This window comes from Oreochromis aureus, linkage group 3, assembly GCF_013358895.1.
Source record: "Oreochromis aureus strain Israel breed Guangdong linkage group 3, ZZ_aureus, whole genome shotgun sequence".
NCBI lineage: Eukaryota > Metazoa > Chordata > Actinopteri > Cichliformes > Cichlidae > Oreochromis > Oreochromis aureus.
The window spans coordinates 65,649,544-65,664,903 of NC_052944.1; positions in this window are offsets into that span (position 1 = coordinate 65,649,544).

The window sequence follows — 15,360 nt, forward strand, 5'->3', positions numbered from 1 at the left end:
ACTATAAGGTTAATAATGGACTTTTACTAAGGTATATTTTGCACAGAGGAAACTGAACTGAAAGCTTTCATTTTTATTCAAACATGGAAGAAAAAATCTACAATTTTAAGTGGTGAACAAACATTATAAATTTCTAACAATCAGGTCAGTGTATGTACAGGTAATTCCCATCACCAATAACTCAGACAGTCCTAAAGCTTTTGTTAATTAGTTTTTCACTTCTTGGATCTGGACAGTGTGATGTCATGTCAGGAACAAAAGCCCACTCACCTGATGTGCAGGCAATCAGAAGAATGATTACCTGAAAACAGATGAACTGACTGGCTGCACTAAGCTCCTGTATAAAATAAAACATTACTTCTATGTTTGAAGTTGTGTAAATCCTGCTGCATCCGAGCTTGTGCACATGGATGCAAGTTTTAACTCAGCAGATAGCAACATTTTTCATTGATAAGTGTTTTCATTCATATGTCTCTCTCTTCATTCATAGGGAGAGAGAGAAGATTGTTAAATAGATGTCTTAGATAATTATAGGCCAATCTTCAACCTTCGTTTTATCTCAAAAATCCTTGAAAGAGTAGTTGTAAAACTGCAGATCATCTGCAGAGGAATGGCTTATTTGAAGAGTTTCAGTAAGGCTAAAGAGCTCATCACAGCACAGAAACAGCTTTAGTGAAGGTTACAAATGATCTTCTTATGGTGTCTGACAGTGGAGTCATAATATCAGGTTGTATTTTACTCACATGTCAAGCAACAGTTTAAGAAATGCATTTATAGTCTTCTTGTTTTCTATTACTAAGTTCAGATAAATCTCAGGTTGTTGTAATAAATGTTAGAAATATATTGTCAAACGAGATAGTTACTCAGCTGTCAAGTTAAGATGAGAGGACAGGTCAATAGCATCAGAGGGCATTTTGATAGGCATGAAATTCAGCTAAATCTTGCAATAAAGTCACTAAAGATGCAACAGTGAGGTTTTCATAGTGAGCAGTCTGGCAGGCAAGGTTTGGACCCAAACGCAGGAGTCAAAGAAAAGATTAATTTAAAGAGGCAGCTTTTGTTTGCTTTGATAATTAACTAAAGCAAAGTACAAAACGACACACCAGTGATAGCCCATTTGAAGGTAAAGCTCTGGTGCACGTGTCAACCAGGGCTGGACTGGGACAAAAAATCGGCCCGGGCATTTTGACTGGAGCCCGGCCCACCAGGATAGAGATTGAAAATGTGACATCATTCGGGGTAAAACCGCAAAGGATTCTGGGAACTTGAGGCAAGAGGTACTAGCGCACGCAGGCTTTCAATTGAACTCAGTTACACAGCGATAAAAAGAAACACAAAAAATGGCAAGAAGCTGTTGTATTATTAACTGCAATAGCCGGTCGCATGACAGCCACGGGAAGCCGACGGGTAAAGAGATCGTTTTTTTTTTTTTATCGGATTATGTCCTTGAAGAGAAATTTTTTAAGCCATGTTTCCGAAGTAAGAGCCCACGGATGGTCTGGATATACCAAATATAACGTCTCAGAACACTCCAGCTCACATGTTAGTCTGCTCCAAGCATTTCCACAAAGGTCAGTGTTTTGTAGTAGATAATACGCCATTTTTCTTAACATAATCGGTGATATAGGTTACAAGCATGTCTGGCGCTGAACAGAAATTGTCGCGCTATGCTCCTTTATTTATTGTGCATAAATAGTGAATTGTCCTGACACAATATTGCGTTTCGCTTCTGTTATTACCACGGTACATTGACAAAAACGTATTCTTTTATTCACAGGATAAAACAGTTGTTTTGTATCACTAATTGTCCAGTGCGATTACAACATACAATATTATTGTCACTGCTACATTTCTGTAATGCGTACCAGAAATTATTTCCACTACTGATTAATTACTGTTGAGCTCAAAGGTTATATTAATAAACGGTTAACGAATGTGTATTTATGACGACGATTTGTGAGACTGGTAAACTTACCTTTGTTTGTACGATGGTCTTTCGTTATACACGGTGCATTTCAAGGTCCTGTACCCATCCATCGGTAAACTGTACCTGGGCTTGTTGCAGTGACCTGAAGTTACTAAAAACTTCATGAGTGTGTGCACTCACTCCAAGAACCGTATAATTATAAATCTGAGCGTGGTGAAAGTTGGGCAGCACGCTAACGTCTTTTGTCCACTCTGTGTGCTCGTAAGGGTCTGACCCTCTCACTCCTTTGATTTTTTCCTCGTATCTTTTCTTTGCCTTTTCGTCGAGTCTGTCTTTGTACGGACCGGCACTATTCTCCTTAGTTTTGTACATTCATTTTTTGGGGGGTAAAGAAAAACCAGGAAGGTATTGGCTGTAATTGGTCCAGCCCAGAGTCGATCATGACCAATTGGCCAATCCAACACCTTTCATTATATATACCCTTCCTAAAAAATAAAAAAAAAAAAATAAAAATCCATCGGCCCATAAAAACAAAAAATCGCCAGCGGCCCACCGGGCAAATGCCCGGTATGCCCGATGGCCAGTCCAACTATGGTGTCAACACACTGTTTCAGAAACACTGTGCCGAGCTATGGCTCGTCCAAACAGAGTCACCTGACATCTGAAGCTTCATTCGGCACGTCACTGCTTCAGTACCCGATTCAATGGTTTATAAGGAATTGAATCATTGGTGGTATTTGTGTGTGTTTTGGTAATTTTGTGCGAGAGATAGCGAACCAGTGTGACATAATTAGAGACATGGAGTCAGGAAGAGAGGACGCGCTGCCTGTTCCTAAATAAAAAACAGTTCATCAGAATTCTGCTCCCAGGTCTAAAATGTATATAAGAAATAGAAATACATAAGAATAGATCATATATAAATGTACCTTTCCACTGATTAATGACATAATCATGTGGAGACAGGGACCTCACTTCACAAGACACTTTCTATAACAGGGGTCGGCAACCTTTCTGATGATGAGTGCCATCTAAAATTTCCTCAGAAGTCAGTGTGACATATGATTGCATTACAATAAATTTAATAACGCTCTATATTAACAGTTACACACTATATAGAACAACTTTATAGAATTATGTTTGTTTGCAGATGTTGGCAGCTGTCAGTGAATAGTTATCAGCTATTCTGAAATAAAAAAAGACTTTATCCATAACAGCAAATGAACTGTACAACAGAAAATCCAAATGCTATTTATGGTCTCCTCACAACAATGATAAGAAAATAAACGAAAAGAAAAATAAACTGGGCCAATATGACGTGTTAGAGACACATGTTAATGTGATCTCTGGTATCCCACTCAGGGACACAGGTCTCAGTGTCCAGCATTCAGACAGCTACCTGAGGACACTCATGTGAGAGAAAATCTGCTCACACAGATATGTAGAGACAAATACTGTCAATAAGGCCTCTGCAATGTTCTGAAGACAGTTAAACTTATCAGGTAGTGATGTCCAGCAGGTGAAAATGCAGCTCCATGAACACGCACAGCTGTAGATTCCAGCTGCGTTTGTAGTTCTGCAAACTTTGACCCCCACAGAGTCGAGCTTTTCAGTTCAGTCAGCTGCATTTCGATGTCCTCTGTGTCCAGCCAGTTAATGCGAGACAAATCCAGCTGCTCATTAAAGATTTCTGGTTTGATCAGAAAAGAAAACATTGGTCCACCTGAAAGTCCTGAAAACGCATTATGAATTCTGTCTCGAGTCTACGGATGTATCCGTGTATTTCCGTGGTGCTGATGCTGTGCTTAGTGGACAGCTCCTGAAGCTTTTGAAGTGTTGGAATGTGGAAATTTCAACATCACTTGAAAAAACTCCCAGCTAGCAACGTCCCTCTCACCTGTAGACTAAGTTATTTTAGCCAATTGCAAGTTGAATCTGGTAGTGAATTAATCTGAGAAGGTGCATTAAAAAACTACAGTGGCTTGCAAAAGTATTCGTCCCCCTTGAACTTTCCCACATTTTGTCACATTACAGCCACAAACATGAATCAATTTTATTGGAATTCCACGTGAAAGACCAATACAAAGTGGTGTACACGTGAGAAGTGGAACGAAAATCATACATGATTCCAAACATTTTTTACAAATAAATAACTGCAAAGTGGGGTGTGCGTAATTATTCAGCCCCCTGAGTCAATACTTTGTAGAACCACCTTTTGCTGCAATTCCAGCTGCCAGTCTTTTAGGGTATGTCTCTACCAGCTTTGCACATCTACAGACTGAAATTCTTGCCCATTCTTCTTTGCAAAACAGCTCCAGCTCAGCCAGATTAGATGGACAGCGTTTGTGAACAGCAGTTTTCAGATCTTGCCACAGATTCTCGATTGGATTTAGATCTGGACTTTGACTGGGCCATTCTAACACATGGATATGTTTAGTTTTAAACCATTCCATTGTTGCCCTGGCTTTATGTTTAGGGTCGTTGTCCTGCTGGAAGGTGAACCTCCGGCCCAGTCTCAAGTCTTTTGCAGACTCCAAGAGGTTTTCTTCCAAGATTGCCCTGTATTTGGCTCCATCCATCTTCCCATCAACTCTGACCAGCTTCCCTGTCCCTGCTGAAGAGAAGCACCCCCAGAGCATGATGCTGCCACCACCATATTTGACAGTGGGGATGGTGTGTTCAGAGTGATGTGCAGTGTTAGTTTTCCACCACACATAGCGTTTTGCATTTTGGCCAAAAAGTTCCATTTTGGTCTCATCTGACCAGAGCACCTTCTTCCACATGTTTGCAGTGTCCCCCACATGGCTTGTGGCAAACTGCAAACGGGACTTCTCATGGTTTTCTGTTAACAATGGCGTTTTTCTTGCCACTCTTCCATAAAGGCCAACTTTGTGCAGTGCACGACTAATAGTTGTCCTATGGACAGATTCCCCCACCTGAGCTGTAGATCTCTGCAGCTCGTCCAGAGTCACCATGGGCCTCTTGGCTGCATTTCTGATCAGTGCACTCCTTGTTCGGCCTGTGAGTTTAGGTGGACGGCCTTGTCTTGGTAGGTTTACAGTTGTGCCATACTCCTTCCATTTCTGAATGATGGCTTGAACAGTGCTCCGTGGGATGTTCAAGGCTTGGGAAATCTTTTTGTAGCCTAAGCCTGCTTTAAATTTCTCAATAACTTTATCCCTGACCTGTCTGGTGTGTTCTTTGGACTTCATGGTGTTGTTGCTCCCAATATTCTCTTAGACTGTGTCCCAATTCAGGGTATGCACGCTTGAAGTACGCATTTTAAGTGTGATTACGTCACCGCCACGCGACGACGGCTGTCCCAATTCAAAGTGCACTTCAAATGCATACTCCAAATGCGCCGTCGATTTCCCCAAATATCAAGCGTGGTCCGGTGCACGCTTCGTGGTCCCATATATCCCACAATCCATAGCGCGGCGGTAGGTGTGGATAATTTTGCCGCAAAATACGGCAGAAGGGAGCGGCCGAAGAGTGAACTGTCAAAAGTAAGTACTTAATATTATGTCACTTATTTATGTGCGAATGTTTAAGAACATTAAAACATGACTGTTGGCCACATGTCGGCAAAGTTATGTGACATTAGTGATGTTTGTACTTTAAGTGGTAATTTGGTTTTAGTCAAGTCAAGTCAAGTTGGCTTTATTTATTTAAAGCCTTTACTTTAAAATATATATATAGTCGACCTTAATCTTACAGAGAATGTGTTGATTTTATGGATAATTAAAGTCAGTCATATATCCACAAACACAACAAGCTGAAAGTCAGTGATGCTGCTCGGTTTGCAGTCCTGAATATGACGGCACAAGCAGGATTCACTGCACTGTTAATGTTAGCTATGTTATATTGCTGCCTCTGTTCGGTGGTGTCGAGCCAAACGGACTTTAACGTGTGTTTGAACGAGCTGACGGTTCACTCGTTAAGCTGAAAGAAAGATGCTTTAATCACAGGAGTCACACATGTGTCCACTGGACCATCTGGAACTCTTCTTGTTTAGCTTTTCGTAATAACACAAACACTAAATCCTCCTTCTCTTGTGCTGTTTTGTAGCAGTGTGTACACCTGAGACTGTCACCTGTCTGTCTGTCCTGCACTCTCTCTGTTTCTTTCTCTCTGATTGTGGAATAAAAGTATGAACATGTATTTATAAGTTACACTTGTGTTTGAATCCTGCAGCTTATCACACATTTGATTTCCATGTGTGACAACTGCAAGTGTCCAGAGTGAGGACAGACTGAGGGACCCACTGCTGCACATCATCTGTGAGGCTTTGCACCCCTGATGATCCACCAGGACAAACTCAGCAGTGTGTGAGGAAGAGGAGGAGGAAGAGCCAGCAGCAGCTGACAGATGGAGAGAATAGACAGACTGTTCCCTGTTTGTGAAGGACTGCTAGGAAAGTTTAACATAACTAATTGTCTGTCCTGAATCAGTCTTATTAGGTAATGTTCAAATAATGTTATCATTCCAGTGTTTTCAGTGTGGGAGAAAGTACTCAGGGCCTTCAAGTTACACACTATGAAAGGCAGCAACAAGTTTAATATTCAGAAACCTAAAGTATGTATCAGCAGCAGAATGGAGCTAAAAATAAATGTTTGTTTCAGTTCTATGAAGCTTTGAGTATTTTGGATTAGTAGCACTGCTGTGTTTGTTGCATCATGTTGCTGTAATTGTTTATATGCTTTATATATTCTGAGCTAAGTTGATCTATAGTGTTACATCATATTCTATAAGGATGTTATGTGTTTGTATACTTTCTGCCCAGTTTGACCCATTTAGCAGAAGTCAGCCTGTTTAAGGCTCTGATATCTATTCTGTATGACTTAAAGCAGTTATGACATGGTCTGATTTTCTCACCCAATAAAGGAATATTTCATATATCAGTCTGATCTTCATTCTATCAGAAACAGTTATCACAGCTCGTTCATTTTACACATATATGTAAGCATTGAGCCAAATTTAGTAATGCCAACATATTGAAAGAACAATGTTTGTCTCTTATATATAATACATCCATATATACACTGTCAGAGATACTTGTCTTCGACTGAAGATTTAAGGTGATAGGAAATATAAATAACTGCTACTTGCATCTTTGACCCAGAGTTCAAGCTCATATATGTGTATATATATATATATATATATATATATATATATATATATATATATATATATATGTGTGTGTGTGTATATATATATATATATATATATATATATATGTACTCTGACAATACATATAATATTGTCCATATTATATTAACATTACCACAGTGAGATGACTTTAGTCTCATGAACAACGTTAGCTAACCCTGAATTAGGACACAGCCTTAGACAACCTCTGAGGCCGTCACAGAGCAGCTGTATTTGTACTGACATTAGATTACACACAGGTGCACTCTATTTAGTCATTAGCACTCATCAGGCACTGTCTATGGACAACTGACTGCACTCAGACCAAAGGGGGCTGAATAATTACGCACACCCCACTTTGCAGTTATTTATTTGTAAAAAATGTTTGGAATCATGTATGATTTTCGTTCCACTTCTCACGTGTACACCACTTTGTATTGGTCTTTCATGTGGAATTCCAATAAAATTGATTCATGTTTGTGGCTGTAATGTGACAAAATGTGGGAAAGTTCAAGGGGGACGAATACTTTTGCAAGCCACTGTAGTTTTTTAATGCACCTTCTCAGATTAATTCACTGTGTGTTGTGCCATCAGTTAATCCGTGCCCAGGGTTGCCAATAGGGTTGTGTTGTACATTGCTATATATAGTTTTTTTATTAGTAAAGAACATCAAAAAGTCACAGACAAAAGGAGAACACACAAGGAAGGTTTTATTCAATGATTTATTATTAAAATAAACATAACAATATCTTGTTGTTTGAACTGTGTGTGTTTGTGTTCAGACTTTAAACCAGAGCCAGACGTCGTCTACTCTTCACTGAAGTAGTCCACCAGTCCAACCACTGACATCCAGCTGCTGGTCTCTAACTGGTCCCCCAGCACCTCAGATCAACGTGTTCAAAAGATTTTTTTTTTTTCATGTTTTATGTATTTTTAATCTATATTTAACTTTTTTCAACATAAACAGTCGGAAAATACATATTAAAATGTTTTCATATTTTCAATAATTTACAATTTTATTTTTTGTTTGTTTGTTCTTGTTCACACAGCACAGATGTGGTTTCTATGCAGGACTAAAATAGTTTTGTTCTCGTTTGTTTTTTCTGTGGTTCTGTGGGTTTCACTAAAGTGTCAGATGGAAAATTTATCTCTTCCAATTTGATTGTGGCTAACCAATGTATGCTTCTGTTTAACACAGAAAAAAATCCAACAGAATAAACATTAACCTACAACACCAGCAGCTTTTTAGTGAGTACTGAAGCTGAACAGAAAAGCTTTAGTACTGACTGTATGAAGAGTTGTAATTTCTTTATTTCCTTAATGAGCTGGAAACCAACCAAAAGATGTAGGGATGGAAAATTGTTTCATTTTCATTAATTAATTGTTTAATAAGAAAATTCTCTACTAGCAACTTAAAAATGTGAATATTTACCTGTTTTGTTGTTTTTTTTTTCTTTTTTAATGATCTGAAACTTCTACATTTTTTGTCTGCTACTCAATCAAAATAAAGTGATTCATATTCATTATATTATATTATCTTGTACTGTATTAAATGATATAAGCACGGGGGAGAGTAACCCGGTTATATTAGTAGATAGTAATTGTTTGATCGTGTATTTATTAAACAGCTGTTTTATTTGCTGCTCCTTCTTCAGGGAAACATTCATTGTGTCTCCCTCAGTAGTTTAAGATCAGAATAGAAAGCTGAATTTTTTTAGTGTCTGATAAACTACAGATGTGAACATGTGACTCAGGCTACGTACACGGGTATTTTTGAAAACGGACATTTTCCGTTTTCATTTTAAAAAATAATCCCGTCCACACGTAAACGCAGAAATGAAGGAAAACGCTGCTAGGAACATGCCAAAGCAGCAGGTGGCGCTATATTCCTAACCGTGTAGAAATGTTGGCCAATCAGAAGTCTAGAAGCCTGGGTGGGAAATAGTAAACAAAGATGGGGAGTAGAAGCAGAACGAGTCGTATGTGTGGAGGGACAGTAACTGTGTGTGTATATGTAAGCATTTAAACACTGCAGAGCGTACAATTAACAGTAACAGTATTGTAGAAATTCATTTCACCGAAACAATAACGTGGCGCACAGTGTGACGTCAAAAAAGGCGCACACCTTTGACGCTGCGTTTTCTCCGTTTTTCTCGTCCACACGTAAACGCAAAAACGGAGTTTTCGAAAATATCCACCCTGGCAGGCGTTTTTAGAAATCTCCCTTTTCAGTGACCGAAAACGCCGTTTACGTGTGGACGAAAGGTGCAAACACATAGAAAAATCTGCGTTTTCAAAAATACCCGGGTACGTGTGGACGTAGCCTCACACTGGACTTCCTTCTGGATCACATCTCCTGAATAAGCTCAGAGACAATCTTGCATTAAACCTCTCAGTCAAGCTTGATGGACGAGTCTTGTTTATAGTCTGTGTCTGTCTACAATCTACTGGTGAAACTGGCTGTTACATGAGAGTTGCTGCTTTTGTTAAGATTTAACCTCTTAACGTCCACCAGTTTGGATTAGTAGGTTATATTTTACTCACATGCCAAGCAGCAGTTTCAGAAATGCACTAATATAAAAACTGAATTGGCCCGTCACAACTGGAAAAGTCAGTTTTCCTGTGATGGGAAAACATCAAGATTAATTTCATTTCATTATCACCAGTGATCATTTGAATTCTTAACTGATTCAAGTAATAATAATTTAATTGTATTTTTTTGGTTTTCAAGATATTGCTGTTGTTGTGTCAATGTATTGTGTTGTTGTTTGGGTTATTGAAAGTCCCCAAGTGTGGGACTCCACAGTGCTGCCAGAGGAAGGAAACTACTATTTTATTAGGAAGAGTATAACATCGGCCTCCTGTTTCTTTTAATAAACTAGTGAAAGCATCATCTGCTTGTATTCACGTCGTATTTAAACAAAACCACCTCCCTGTCCTGATCTGATATATATCCTGTCCCTGCACAGTTGTGAGTGTAATTTTCCCGTTTCACCTAATGGTGGCAGTGTTGTCTCACTGATATCAATGGCTAAACACTACTGTGAATGTATTTTATTAAAAAGTCCATTGGCTTCGTGTGGGCGTGTCGGCACATTACGTTCAAAATGGCGGGTATTGCTTCTTCCACATTTTATGTCGACAAGTAAGGTTAAGTGATATTTATTTACAGATCTTATTTTTCTATGACTAGAAATCCTTTTATTTCTACAAGAGTCTTAAACGTACAATATTTTTAACCCTTTCAAGAAAAAACTTGTCAAAAGCTGTCATGGCGAGCTGTGCGGCAGACAAGGGTATAGGACTAGGGATGGATGGGTATCGAAACCCGGTTCTTGTTGAGAACCGGTTCCCACTGTTTCAATTCCTTGGAATCGTTTGCCATTTTTGCAAACGATTCCCTTATCGATTCCAGTCGCCCCGAAAGACGTCACCACGTTGCGGAGCGTCATTTACCTGGCAGGGCGCCTAAACGGCTCAAACGCTCAAAAGTTTGGTTATACTTTACGAGAACGGATGACAACCGGGCAACTTGCAATACTTGCAAAGTAGATATTTCATTTAAGGGGGAAACACTACGAATATGCAAAAGCATTTACTCACAAAACACACGATAACCTTAAATGAATGTCGTGTTTTTAATTCCGCTCCGGACTCGTGAATCTCAATCCAGCAGCAGCGGTAACGTTTGCACGTCCTCTCCCGTTAATGCGGCAAGTAAATAATCAACTAACAGTGCATATTATGTTAGCGCAATCTGCCTTATTACAAAACCTGCCATTACTGTGCATTTAGGTGACCATGATGAGACAGACAGAGTCTGGCTGGCAGTTCTCACTGCAGTCTACCGTTAGTGTCTCCTTTCAGGCCAGGATAGACGAATGTCACCGAGCAGTGACTAAGTTTGTGGTCAAAGCCTTGCACCCATTTGCCACAGCAGATGCCCCCGATTTTCAGTAAGTGAATGTGTTTAATTGTAGGCAGGGACATTACTGGATATTCTTGTGTAATTGCCAAAGAATAATTTATGTTATACTTTGTTATTGCTACAGAAGAATATTTATTTTATTATTTTACATTTACAATTTTTTTTCCTGGGGACCCTGTGACACCCCATTGAAGAGCCGTAGGCTGTGGATCGCTTAAGAGCTCACTGATGGGTTTGTCAGGCCATGTTACTCCTAAATTTCTATCTTGTTCAAAGAGGAGATATAAAACAAAGTAAATCCAGTCCACGAGGGCCGGTGTCCCTGCAGGTTTTAGATGTGTCCTCAAACCAACACAGCTGATTTAAATGGCTAAATTAGCTCCTCAACATGTCCTGAAGTTCTCCAGAGGCCTGGTAACGAACTAATCATGTGATTCAGGTGTGTTGACCCAGGGTGAGATCTAAAACCTGCAGGGACACCGGTCCTCGTGGACTGGGATTGCCCACCCCTGAAAGGCTCCTACTTGATTGTGGGTCGCCCCCTGCTGGTCATTAAAAAGAATGCAGGTGTGAAAGGGGACTGGGATGCCAATTATTCTCATGTGTTTTGGAAGTGTAAAAATATCAAACCTTACTTGCGGTAACAATGAAGAAAGTGTTTGGGTATGACGTAACGTGTGAGGCATGAGTACTGTAATTTGGAATATTGGAAAATGTATGAAAGGAGGACTATTACTTGTGTAAAATTGTCAAGCAAAAAGGTAAATACAAAAAACTGGCTGAAAAATAACCCCTTAAACTTGGAAGATTGGACCGATGTAATCGAGGAAATATATATAATGGAGAAAATCGCCTACACTTTGATACTGAAATCTGACAAATTCCGAAAACATTGGACAAAATGGATAGCGTGTAAGACCAACTCAACCCCATAAGGCATGGACCCTTCTATGTTGGGATGGCTTTTTGAATTCAAACTGCTTCTGGTTTTTGACCCTTTGAGGCATTGGCGGATGGCTGGGCCCTTAGGAGACTGGGGCCCTGCTATTTTCCACTCTGGGTTCAAATCTATTATGACTGCGGATGGAACTGGACCTGTTGGGGAGAGGACCAGACATCGGGCCCTGTCTGGCTGTCTTTGTGTGGATGTAAGGGGCGGGGTGGATGGTGTTTTGTTTTGGGACGGGATTGATAGGACGGTACATTGGGCATACCCCGGCTGTAAGAGCCCCTCTCCGAGAATTGAGAGGGTTTCGACTGGAATTGGTTACAGGATTTTGTAATGGGTATGGGACTTTGGAGGTGTCCGACTAACTCTCGGGATTTTGTGGTGCCGTAATTTATTTTATCGGAGGAGTATTTGGACAGATGTCGGGTCGCCCCAGTTTGGGTCGCGACAGTTATGTTTGCATACTGTATGTGTATAATTTGTTTTTACTTTACCCCACAGATTATGTGCGTTTCATTCTGTTTAGTTTGTTTCTTTTGCATTCTTTTCTCTTATTTTTGTTTGTATGTACTACAAATTTGGAAAAATTACAAAATAAAAAGTATATTTTAAAAAAATGCAGGTGTAAGGTTTTGCTTATCAGAGCTGGAAGCTGCATCTATCTTTCCTCCTGTTTGTGCTGTGACTTCAGCCTCACCTTCACTACTTCTGTATGTGTGTAAACTCGACCATTAGGCAGTAATTCTACTTTGGATAATTCAGTGATCCTGACCTCTAGATATATTTGAAGTCTTTACTGACTTCAGCCTGAAAGAAGACATCACACTCACTGGGATCGCGATCATGACACTTTGTCCACACAAACAGACAAATGATGAAATGGGTTTCTTGGTGTGGACTCTTCTCTTCAAATTTTAAAAAGGAGTTTTGAAATTTATCAGCAGGTTTATCTTGACTCCATGCTTTGTTTAAGATGAAATGGAAATGACTAATGCTAATGTCCCTCCTAAATTCCTCTGTGTGGTTGATGCCCATTAAGCATGACAATCAACTCAATGTCTTATTTCCTGCTTCATTACTGTTTATATCTATATCTACAGTAGGGTCTTCATACATATAAAGCACCTCCAGGCAATGCTTGTTGGGATTTAGCACCATATGAAAAAACAGAATTGGACTAAATGGTCGCAAACTTTGCTCTTTAGATGTTTTTAGTGATTACAAATGTGTATCCTTTTAAGAGGAGTTTGGTGGATGAGAGTTAGCTGGTGTAATGTTCCAGTTTGACCTCATGGTGGCAGTGTTATCTCACTGTTACCTATGCTACACTAAGGCAACCAGAGGACTGTGAGAGCAGTGTTACAGTGTTGGAGTGTGTGTTATGGCCACACTTATCAAAGCAATAACTGAAAGATTTTCAAATCAGCATATATATTATCAACCGTCGTTTCTGATAACACAGCATCAGGACTGATTTTAGAATGTGGTATATCTGATGAGGTAGAGTGGTGTTTTTGGAGGATGGGAAGCCCAGTAACAGATTTAGGATTAAATGTATTACATCATTCAGTGAGAAGATGAATGAAGTGTCTGGAACAACATACATGTCAGAACAGTCTTACTTTAAGTGCTTTAAAAACATTTAGTTTTACTAACAGCAGATATTTCCTGGTTAGTTTCTTCATATTAAAATTACCATCTTATTTTTAGTTTACATGCTATCTGGTTTTTTTCATGATCTCCATTTTTAATTATCTTGACTGCGCCATTCTCTGTGTTTAGTTGTTAAGTCTACACCTATTAGATATTTTCAGGTTTTGTTTCGTCTTTTTTTTTTCTTTTGTAGCGTCTTAAGTTTTGTGCTTGGTTTTATTTCTCTTTCAACAAAAACAAAAGAAAAAGATTTTTTTTAAAAACAGGTAATAGTGGACATGTCATCAGCTCACATTCACTGATGAGGATTTCACATAACTAAGCAGCATGGTATACTGTTATGACTTGTGGCTCCCCAGTGTGCTCGTCTAACAGTTATTGTGAGTTTACAGCTTTATTATTTTCTGGTAGAATACAACATGTTTGTGCATGATTATTGGTGTAAAAGCAGAGTGAGGAGGACGTAGAGAGGACAGCGATTATACAAGAGAAGGAACAAACAGGTGAGGAAATGGGAACTTACTGAAGTTAGGTGGAAAAACAATAACTAAATTTGTTTTGGGGTTTTTTACAAATAAGAAGTTCACTTGTGTTTAGTTGATTATTTATTTGTGGTAACAATGCTTATTTGCAGTAAATCTTATACCACCGAAAAACCTTATAACTTATAACTTAGAAGCTATGATTCTTAAAACTGTGGTACGTATGTGTTGTCAGCATATATAAAGCACATTTTGAAGATTTAAAATATTACGTGCCCCTTAACCTATGACCTCTCCTTCAAAGTCAAGAGATTGATCTGAACGTCAAATTGATACAGAGCTATGTTCAAACTGGTTCTCACTGCCAGTGCTTGTACTGACAACATAAAGGGATATATGCGGATTATACTTATAAATTCTAAACTGTGGGTCATCACATGAGGTCAGACTTTTACAAAGTTTATTTTATCTTTAAAACTATGCTTAAATTTCAGTGGCCTTTGTTTGTATTGGAAATGTTTTAGGAAGAAGTACTGGTACATGTGGCGTCTAGAGATCACCTTATAGTCTGCATCCAAATTTGACAGATTTGGTTTGACATGACCAGTTTCTATGAAACTGCTTTGGATTATTTGCTCTCGGGTAACTTGGGGACATGAGTAAACCTACATTACTGCTTCTTCTACTTTATAAACCTTCTCAGTACAGTGTGATGTTTATCTGTGTGGAGTAGCTGTGGGCAGCAGTTAATCACTGGCTAAAAATATAAGATAAGAACAAAAAATAATCAGCACAGAAAGAATGATTGTTGTTTAAAATTCTCATTCCTGGGCTGTGGTGAGATTGTTCCAAAACTTTCCTTCTCTTCATGGAAAACAATATAAGGTGAGGAAAAAAGAGATTCTATGAGGATTTCAGAAAAGAGACTGCAAAGAATCAGTCTGCCTCAACACAGAGCTGGTAATAATAATCTTAGAGTGTCTGGGATGATGTCAACACATAAACTATGCTTCTAACTACTAAATACTGCACTTCTAATACAGAGTGTACATGTCATTATAAAGACTTTGAGAATAACATAATAAGGAAAAGATGAAACTCTGTGGAGCTCTGTCAACCCTCCTCACGTGACTGAAGAGAAGGAACTACTGTTCATCTTTTCCTGTGACTACAAAACAGCTTCAAACCTCCATTTTGTTTTTCTCTGCTTCCTCACAGGAACACAGTCTGAGCGGCCATTTTAGACCCAACACGTTTCATTTTCAAGTGGGACAAG